A 9,565-nucleotide genomic window follows, 5' to 3' on the forward strand; every position below is an offset into this window, starting at 1 on the left:
ATTATGTGATTTTTTGATCAGTTGTTATTCTGTTTCTTTAACAGGTTGTCCCAAGTTTATCGTGTGAACTACCAATACCTGAAAATATATCATTAATGTATACATGAGGGATAGGTTGTTTAAAAATATCTAATCAAAAGAAGTTTTGATTGTTACAAAAGTGATTTTTCACAAACATTATCACTGAACAGTGAACACAAATATATTGAGTAGAATGCATTTTATAAGATCACAGAACACTGAAAAGTTATTATCTTACAAACTTGACGTGAGAACCGTAACTTTCAGATGAATCATAATTATCATTATTTATAAAAATTAAAACCTAGGGTAGAAATTACATAGATTGTCTGGAGAAAAACGTTTATCAAATTCATAAAAGTGTCAGAGGAATGAGTTTCTATCATACTGAAACATCAGGGACACAAAACAACAACAAAAATTAATCTTCTAATAAAAACACTCACTTTCAGTGATCATAAACTTTGAAAGAACAGTTTGTTTTTTATATATTTGAAAAAAAACTTTAATAGATATAAAACACGAAAACATTTTCAAAGAACAAAATTGCTCTTCAAATTTGGAAATCACGAAATCACAGTTTCAAAAACTTTTAACACAATGACATTCAAGTGTATCAAAATACAGTTAAAATTATTTCGCTTCTTGGATACTCAGATAAATATATTTATATCTCATCAGACGAAACAAATGTATAATAAAATAGTGTAAATAATGTTGTATAACAAGTCTCTAGTCATGGATATTTTATCAAATGATTTCAGCTTATCAGTTTTTTTTTCTCTATTGTGAGCTAAATAATAAATTGATAAATACGTAACTAGCTGTTCTTTTCCCTTATTTAGAAGCTGAGACATTTGCTCTGGTCTAAAACTCCGTAATTTTCAATCATTTATTACATTTTCACGTTCATCTTATTCTGTTTCAACATTAAATGACCGGTTTCTGCACAACACTTTCTGTGAAAGTTCTTACTTTGAAGGAGAAGTTACAAACAAACTATTACAATTTTCAAACACTAAATAGTTAAACAATCATGATTTAAGAATGTTACATTCATATATGTTACAATGTTGGACAAAGTGTAGCTTGTCATATAAATAACCAGAAAAAAGAACAAATTTCTACACGACGATATTCCACTGTTAAAGATACCCCACATAATTACTTGCTTTGAGAGTAATTCTATATATGTTCTTACCTGCATTATCTTTTGTTTTTATTCTTATAATAAAGAGCTACGTTTTTGTTTGTTACTGTTTACAACCTCATAACTATTCTCACTTTCTTCTGATTGGTTGAGTCAAACTTGTGCAAGTCATTTTGAAACTTTGTGAAATACAACGTGGATACCTGAGCATCAAAAATATTTTATGTTAAAAATCAAAAATCACCATTCATAGTTGAGACCAAGGATAAAGAAGTATTGTTGTCCCAGAGATAAAAACCTTATTTTCAAGAGGCTAGTTCTAGAATTTAAATAATGTGGTGGTTAGATTACTTTCCAAACAATTTGGCCGCCCGGTGGCTCAGTGGTATGCCTACAAACATACCTCGCGAAAAGTCGGGTTTCGATACCCGTAGTGGGCAGATCACAGATAGCCCATTGTGTAGCTTTGTGTTTAATTCAAAACAACTGAACAATTTGCACTACAATCGTTAAAACTCAGTTCTATACAAATAATTTCATATCAGAAGTGTGCTAAGAAGGAAAGTTATTTTTCCTATATTTGTTCTGTGTTACAACAGCTATTTTCTATAATGAACAAGTGATTTTGTGTCATATTACTACAGTTAGTTTCTAAGAAGACAATATCTTAGTTTGTGTTACTAAACTTAGTTTACAAGAGGGAAAGTGTTTATTTTTCTCATTTACTGTTACCACAGTTAGTTTCTATGAAAACGAGTGTTTCTGGTTTTTTTTTTACAACAGTTACTTCTTAAGAAGTGCAAGTGTTTTTATTTTGTGTTACTAAAGGTAGTTTCTATGCAAGTAAGGAAAACATTTGTACAGAAATGTGATACGCAGTCTCAGAAGTGTATGAAAGTGGTTCCATAATAAGCAAAAGTTTTATATTTATGAAAAAATAAAAACATTCTGGGGTTTTACTACATTAAATAAATTAGTAACTGTTGATTTCTCTGGAAACTAGTTAATTTTATGACATCTATTTGGAACAGTTTTGTAGTTGAACTGCATCTAAAGATATTATGTTCAAATTACTGATCAAGGATTGGATTAGTGCACATGTGTGTACAAGAAGGTTATAAAAACAGGTATGATACATATGTTAATAACTATATCATTACATAAACGGTTTATTAGTTTTGCCTAAAAGCAATTAAGACTGTGAAAACGTAACAGTAGTAAAATAGCAAAGTTTAACAATAGTAAGACTTATTTTAAAAGCATTGTTTCCTGTTAGACTTTGTACATTTAGTATATTTAATTTGTAGATGTAAGAACTGAAGACTGCTCGTCATGAGCATTTACAAAATAGGAAAATTATTAAACTGTGTAAAGTTACTAACAGCTAAAATTTTCTGTTAATCTTTAACTTTAACGCTTCCTTACGGACTTTAAAAAACAAAACCAAAAACATTACAGACAGTGCGTTCAACTAATGGATCACCATCTCGTATAATGTATGGTCTTCCTAAGGTTCATGGCTCGGTGGTTACGGCATTCGATTTGTAATCTGAGGGTCGCGTGTTTGAATTCATTCACACCAAATATGCTCGCCCTTTCAGCCGTGGGGGCATTATAAAGTGACGGTCAATCCCACTATTCGTTGGTAAAAAGAGTAGCCCAAGAGTTGGCGGTGGGTCCCTAGCTGCCTAGTGTTACACTGCTAAATTATGGACGGCTAGCGCAGATAGCGCTCGTGTCGCTTTGCATGAAATTCAAAACAAACCAAACAAAAACCTACGGTTCATAAACAGAGTCATTCATTATGTCCTATACCTTCTGCAATCAGAACGCACAGTTATAAAACAGCCAAATTCCTTGTACCTGTTCTTAAACCATTAATATTTAATGAATTTACTATCCTGTACTCATTTTCACTTGTTAAAGAGTTAAAAGATCTACATCTTTATTGTGACTGTTTGGTGTTTAGTTTTCATATAAATTATTTATTCACAAACGTTCCACTGGATTAGCTTATTGACATTTGTTTGCTAAACTCTTTCAAGAGGAGTCCTTTGTTCATGGCTTAATTAAATAACAACTTAGATGATTAATTACTGATGTTGTAAATAACTACCATTTTATATTTATTGCAGAAACTTAAAACGTTTATGGAAAGATGTTTGTTTGTTTTTGAATTTCGCACAAAGCTACTCGAGGGCTATCTGTGCTAGCTGTCCCTAATTTAGTGGTGTAAGACTAGAGGGAAGGCAGCTAGTCATCACCACCCACCGCCAACTCTTGGACTACTCTTTTACCAACGAATAGTGGGATTGATCGTAACATTATAACTCCCCGGCGGCTGAGAGAGAGAGCATGTTTGGTGCGACGGGGATGCGAACCCGTGACCCTCGGATTACGAGTCGCACGCCTTAATAAGCTTGGCCATGCTGGGCCTCATGGAAAGATTAAGAAGTGAAGCTTATATTTATCAACTCAGTTGTTTTGGGCCTTTTTGATTGAACCAAAGCCAGCACCTATTTACAAAAATCTAAGACTTATTTTTACCGGATAATTTTTTATAGTGAGTGAATTCTTTAAAACATAAATCAAGTTGTTCTACCTTGTTTTGTTTGTGTTAAATATTCTGGATCAGATGGGTTTTTTTTTGTTTACTTCCACTTAATTAATATAGATATTTTATTTTACTAACACTTTTCAAGTTGTATTTCAATCTTTACTTACAGGGTGGCCCAGCAAGTCCCTACCCATCCATATATCATACGTATCCAGTGTATCTGTGTGGTGTCCCTCATTATGCGACGCCATGTTCTATGAGACATTTTCCTCAACATAGCAGGGGTTATTGTTCCAACTCTGCGGTAACAGCTGCCTTAAATTCATCATTAGTATTATAATGTTGTTTGGACACAATGTCCTTTATGTATCCCCAAAGACAGTTATCAAATGTTGTCAAGTCCGAACTTCTTGCGGGCCATTTCATGGGTGCTGGGAATGTTACAGAACCACAATCTATCCATTTGTCTGGAAAAGTGTCATTAAGATAATCTCGCACAGTGAGAACATAATGAGCCGGAGCTCCATCTTATAGAAACCAAACCAGCTCTCTGATTACAAGTTCGTCGAGTTTCGGTATAAGTCATTGTTGTGACATGTTTAGATACAAGGTATGGTTTACTGGCCTGTCAAAGACGTAAGGTCCAATAACAAGATGCGCATTAAGTGCTGCCCACATCATGACATACGGAGTGTTGTATTCAATTTCTTCATAATAATGAGGATTTTCCTTTGCCCAGAAGTAAACACTTCGTGCTCAACTCGAACGGTAAATTGCACACTCGCCCGTAAACATCACCTTTCCTCGAGAAGGGATGGTATTGAAGATTCACAGTAGCTCATCACACGCCAGTTTCCTGAATGGGTTGGGACTTACGGACCACCCTGTACACTAACAAATCGTTGTACAAGTGATCGGGAGGAACAACCCTTTATATTCAACGTACAATTTGTTAACTAGATTTAAAGGATAAATTTTCGTTTCATAACTCAACTTTGAACATCTGTCTTTTCCCAGTGCTACCTCACACTAATCTGTTTTATATATGTCTTTAGTTTCGTTTTCTTTCGCTTACGTCATATCTTTATAACTGATTGACAAGTTTTGCTTCATTTCTAACCAATACAAACAGAGAAAGACAACAATAAAATGAAAGCATATTATTGAATATTTGCAAAGAGTAACTAAGAGGAAAAATCTTAAAGTAAGAATCGAACTGTGCGAAGAAAGAACTAAATTTTATAATTAATACCTATTAATTATTTGTATTTGTAAACAATACAAAATTTACCTATTGTTTTGAGCTTCTAATCCCATATCCTGTTATTGTATTTGTTAACTAATTCTCATTTCTTGACATACTAAATACTCCAGCCTTGTTTTTTGTACAATTTTCTTAGTGGTTTACTTTTTACGGACTTTTTATCTTACTCTTTTATGATATTACAGAATTCGATCTCAACAACAGTCAATGAAGACCGACTTTGAAAGTAGCTGAAGACAATATTTGAATGTGATTGGACAGAGAACATTATTTACTACTTGTTTTATACATACTGTAAACCGTGGTGTCTGTCCATCAGTTCATCTGTCGCCTGTTTATGACGGCTTCACTTCTCATGTTGAGTGTGAAATGCTACGAATGAAGTCAAAGTTCAATATTAACTTTTTTAAATAACAGTATAACAGGTATGAATAATGTTAATAACAAACAGGATATTCTACACTAACATGTTATGAATTAATAACGCTGTGTATCATAATTTAAAATGTGACATAATGGGGGCCCGGCATGGCCATTTGTGTTAAGGCGTGCAATTCCACTATTCGTTGGCAAAAGAGTAACCCAAGAGTTGGCGGTGGGTGGTGATAACTAACTGCCTTTCCTTCAGTTTCACGCTGCTAAATTAGGGACGGCTAGCACAGATAGCTCTCGAGTAGCTTTGTGCGAAATTCAAAACAAACAAAACAAACAGACATAACGGTTTGTTATTGTTAAATTGTTCTTAGCAGAACACTTACTATACAAACATGGAACATAAAACATAGAAAACCAAAACTCATTTAACACACTTACTATAGAGTATCACACAATCTTACAATTTGTCTTCAATCACTGCTACACGAGGACTATTTGCGCTCGTCGTCCCTAATGTAGCAGAAAGACCAGATGGAAGCCAAGTCGTCATCGTTACCCACTGCCAAGATTTGGTCGACTATTTTATCAACGAATAGTGGGATTGACTGTCACATTATAATGTCTACATGGCTAAAAGGTCGATCATGTTTGGTGTGGCGTGGAGAAGTACACCGGACTTTTGTACCATTTGTTAGTGTATAACTCATTATATACAAACATGGATCACCATTAGGTTCCTCGACTCAAATCACTACAAGTTGATGTATATATAAATAATTTACGTAGGTTCTCGTACACTTTCTCGTTCCATTTACTACGATAATTGTATTTATATATACACATATATTCGTATGTGCATAGATGCAGACAGACGGGAATTTAAATAGAGATGTTGTTCGTATTGTTTTTTTAGGTAAACACTGTCTTCTCAGTCAACGTTATACGAATGTTGATGACAAAGCAACGTATGGACAATTCCACAGAAACCGCGCATGTCAGGTAGATATTAGTGGTTGTCTGATTTAATAACAAGCTTAGCGATGGTAAAAAACTATCTTAAAATTTGAAGGAAAATAAACATATGAGTGTCTAGAAAACTATGGGAAAATATCAGTATATTTAGTGAAGTATTTGTTGTATTTTTTACTTTATAAGCAATTCTATCTTTTTAAGAGTAGTTACATAGAAATTCAAAAATGTTCTGGTGTTTGTCCTGTTTGGAATTAGTTAGATTTTTATTGATTACTTCAATGATCACTCCTCAACATATTTCACACCTGAACATTGATGATAAAACTGTAAACAGTTTCAGGTTTCTTTTGCTTTCTTTTAATCAATGGCTTAACCTTTTAATGTACTCCTATACATCAAAATCCCCAGATGTTGAGATATTTATATATATCTGTGTATTCTTAAAAAAACACATTAACTCATTACAGTAAAATTTATATCAGGCTGTGACTGTTATATAAGATTAAATATTAAAATAAATAGATACAGCTTAAAGGATTCACCGGTGTTTTCAAAACTTATAAAATAAAAATCAGCCGTAACCTCAGAATCACTAGAAACAAAAGTCCACGAAACGCATTAGGGATTTTATTGGAAAGAAATGTAAACAGTTTTCCAAAGGAAAATAAATGTCAGAATAGAATAAATAACTGTTTTTTACAGGAAAGTCATCAAAGCTACTGCGCTTTTTTTCCGTTTTCTCAGAATCACTTATCTTCTGCATCAGTCCTCATGACGATACTCACCTAGAGAGGGAGTACATGGTCACTAACGCCTTTTTCAGTCCTCCAAGTAAGTCTTTCAAGTCTAATTTTACATGAACAGGGAAAGCAAAATATGTGGGTATGGTTCTTACTGGCCATAAATCTGTTATTTTCACATTGCTTCCAAGTCCTTGACAGTGCTGGATATTAAACCTTACGGTCGGTCCAGTTACCATTATTTCTGTATCTTACACGGTTCGTAAGTTTGTGTGTGTGTTTTCTTATAGCAAAGCCACATCGGACTATATGCTGAGCCCGCTGAGGGGAATCGAACCTCTAATGTTAACGTTGTAAATCCTAGACTTGCCGCTGTACCAGCGGGGGAGGCAGTTCGTAAGTATAAGACAAGTTTTATTCACCTGACGCATCAGGAAGTAAAATAAAATAGCGCATTGGGGTGACAACTTGCGAAAAAAACTTCCCGACTCTGCGTATGTGTGTGTTTTCTTAGATCAAAGCCACATAGAGCTATTTACTATATCCACCGAGGGGAATCGAACCTCTGATCTTAACGTTGTAAATCCGTAGAGGAACGTTTGACAGAATATTTATTAATCATTTCTCTGGTATGTCAAGGTATGTATAACCACAACTTTCTGGCTATAATTCTTAAGCCTCCTGAACTGACTAAAAGAACAACAGTGGGAAGTTATCATTACTTAAACTTAAGTCAAATTATTTACCGACAAACTAACTCAGTGTAAAATCTAAACTAGTCATCACCAACCATCGCCAAATTTTGGGCTACTCCTTTACTAACGAATAGTGATATTGAAGGTCACATAATGACACCTCAAAGGCTGAAAGAGTGGCCACGTTTGGTTTGCTGGAAATTCGAACCCACGACTCTCAGATTGTGAGTTGAATACCTTAACCACTTGGCCAGGCTCGGCCCAAGACGTACAGAATTGAAACGTTTGAATAGATTACTTTATGTGTGTGTACTAAAAATCTATAAAATAATTATAATCCTTTATTACCTGCAGGTTTCGAGGCTTCTAATGATTAAATTTCCAAGTGTTTTGTTATCTATCAGTTTACAAGACAGATGTAAATTATTATTTACAGTGGGCGTGTGCTCGTGTAATCGTTACCTTCTGAGCTGTAATAACAAATTAGTGGTGGCATAGTTTTTAACCTTACTATTTTATTTTTGAAGTAATCTCAGTTATACTGATAAAATCTTAATAAACAATAACAGAAAATGTGACACAACACTGTAAATTCGTAGTAACCTGGTTTCGATACATGTGGTAGGAAGAACACAGATTATGTATAGCTTTATGCTACAAACAAATAAACACTGCTACCCGAGGCTTAGCTCTCATACACATATGTCTACATCTTTCAAAATTAGGATATATGGGAAAAAGTAGAAATTGTGTGGAGAGATGAGGAAATAAACCTTAGAAAGGACGTAAAATAGTCGAAATGTTTGAAAAAATTAAATTTTCACTGGACTATATAGAAAAAAAAACTCCAATCCTTTGTCAGTGTGAAGTGACTGAGAAATAAAAGAGTTTACTTTACCTTTTGACAATAGATCTTACATAGAAACTTATAGGAGAAACCGGAAGACCTTTTTACACTCACATCACAAAACACATTAGTTCATTATATACGTATGGCTAACACTAAACCACCCCAGCAGAACACTTCCTATACAAAAACGGAACATCAAAAATAGAAAAACAAAACCCACTTAAATTTTCTTAACTATCTTAAAGAGATAAATATATGGAAGTTAAACTCATCAACGAAATAAATACAAAAATTAACACATACAATGGATGTTACATGTAACTAAACCTACATTTAAAAGCAACACAAAATAACTAAACACTTTAAATTATTACTTTAACACACTTCAGAATATCACACAATCTTACAATTTGTTTTTATCACTGCCAATAAATTATGTATTCTTTCAACCTTAAATGTTTGTTTCTTTGTAGCGTCTACTTGTGTACTTTAATCATAAAACATTTTGTGGTTCTCTCTATTTTTATATTTCATATAACACAATTACATAATACAGTAAAACCTGTCTAAGCCGGAAACTGCGTATGGTGGAAGCGTGTACAAGCCGGAAATATCAAAATTTCACAGCATTATCTTAAGATTTCTCTTATAAAACGCCCTCTATATGGCGGAACCTGCGTAACGCGGACGGAAAACTATATTCCGCCTACCTCATCTATCAACAAGTAGAATTAGAACCTGAGTAAGACAGAAAAATGTTTTGATTAAATACTAATTTCTTATTTAATTAATAATTCTCGGACATTTTGTTACAGTAAGTATTGGTTAAATATATTCTGTTATTTTTTGTGCCGTCATTATTCCAGAGGTCGCTATTCGAAAGAACGATTGACTGTACTTTTGGTCGCTCTCTATCGGGATTTGGGTAATCACATGTAACC

The sequence above is a fragment of the Tachypleus tridentatus genome, chromosome 1, assembly GCF_004210375.1.
Source record: "Tachypleus tridentatus isolate NWPU-2018 chromosome 1, ASM421037v1, whole genome shotgun sequence".
Lineage (NCBI taxonomy): Eukaryota > Metazoa > Arthropoda > Merostomata > Xiphosura > Limulidae > Tachypleus > Tachypleus tridentatus.